Genomic DNA, 1872 nt, shown 5'->3' with positions numbered 1-1872 from the left:
AGCACTATAAAGTCGGCATCAGTTCCGCGCTATCACAAGGAGACAAACACGAACATATCGCAGCCTCCCAAAATACACACACATACACTACACGCATGCATCTTTCACCCAGGGGAGGCCGTCCTTAAATGACCTTAGCTGTTAATAGGACGTTAAACAAAATCAAAATAGGACGTTAAACAAAATCAAACAAACAAACAAACAAACATCTCATTTTTCTCAATATAAATCAACTAAAAGCATTCGCTGGCATTAAACACGTTTATCTTTTATTTGATAAACGCTATTATATACAATCCTATCATTTTTATCATGATCACTATCAAATATATTTGTTATAGCTTTCATAGTCATCCCTCTACATCGATTAAGCAGAAAAAACAAACAATATTGCTCACAAACATACAAAGTTGGAGAAATCAAAGTCGAAATATTCTGACGAGTGTCCATAACAGTCAAAAAATTCTCCTTTATTCTTTGATTCCATGTATACAGCTAGCCAATGCTTTCCAGGTAGGTTGCTTTTATCTGTATTTACAATAAAACCGGTAGGCCACTTATGTATGTTTGTTGGTATCTGATCGCTCGCGTAGACACCTAGAATCATTTTTCTCATCGCAGGATCACATTCGATAGCACATCGAAGTTGATGCGTGTTCATGACTGAGCAATACTGTCTCTAGCAGCGTTGATTTCAAAATATCCTGGATATTCAGCATAGATGATGCAAGTGATTGTTTCTGTGAGAGCAGTTCCGAATGTGGCTTCCAGTCTTACGTTACCCTGCTTTAAAAGGGTAAGGTATTGACTTATCATTCAACCATTTACCACTAGTTTTAAACATATTTGCTAGAACGGGAATGGTAGTCTCACCGCCTGTCGAGGAATAATTCAATTTTAAAGGAGTTCCCCCAACGGGAATGCCATCCACAAATAAACCAACAGATGTAACATTATAATGTTTAAAGTACCATGGATTTTGACCATAATCTCCAGTAGCAGCTGTAGACTTTACAAATCCTACAGTGATGAAGTTTGGTCTCATTCCTTGAAACATATTGTCATATGTGTAACTAGACGAACCCGTTGGTATAGTCATTTGTTTATGAGAGATTGTGTGAAGGGATACTTTGCATTAGTCGTATTTAGAGCTTGACTCTGTGTATATATAACGGCAGGGTTCACTTTGACTTTAGCCACACGTAAACATATGATCTCCAACTCAATTTTATAGCTGGCATTAACTTCACTTGTCACAAGGCAGAACTCTGGTTTAGATCTGTACATTTTTACATTAACATTTACTTTATTAAGTAAATATCTATCCATTTTGAATAAATCGTGATACAGAGGACCTTACATGTCACAGACAAGATGAGATGCTTTGGCGTCATAACCAAAGTTCAACAAAGATTGAATGTAAGCTTTATATGCGTAATGGTTCGTTGTAGACACCACAGGCTTTCCCTGTAACGCCACATCTACTTGTGAAAACATGGCAGGTAGAAAAAAATGTATAGGCCCAATGTTCTCATCCACAGCAATGTTGCTTCCATCGCCCTTTTTAGGTCACCTGAGCTTTGCTCAGGTGACCTATTCCAATCACTTTCCGTCCGTCGTCGTGCGTCGTGCGTAAACTTTTACATAATCAACTTCTTCTCAAGAACCAGTGGATGGAATTTTTTCAAACTTGTTCAGAATCATCCTTGGTAGATGAGGATACCAAATTGTAAAATTGGGATTCCTACCCCAACCCTAGGGGCCAAGGCGGGGCCCAAAAGGGAAAATTAACCAATATTTCAAAAATCTTCTTCTCCAGACTCAGAGGTATTACAGTCATTTTCTCTGCATGGATGGAAAGATCATCAGGGG

Source organism: Mizuhopecten yessoensis, unplaced genomic scaffold, assembly GCF_002113885.1.
Source record: "Mizuhopecten yessoensis strain PY_sf001 unplaced genomic scaffold, ASM211388v2 scaffold6313, whole genome shotgun sequence".
NCBI classification, from domain to species: domain Eukaryota; kingdom Metazoa; phylum Mollusca; class Bivalvia; order Pectinida; family Pectinidae; genus Mizuhopecten; species Mizuhopecten yessoensis.
The sequence above is the reverse complement of the archived record's forward strand: the minus strand, read 5'-3'. Positions refer to the sequence as shown.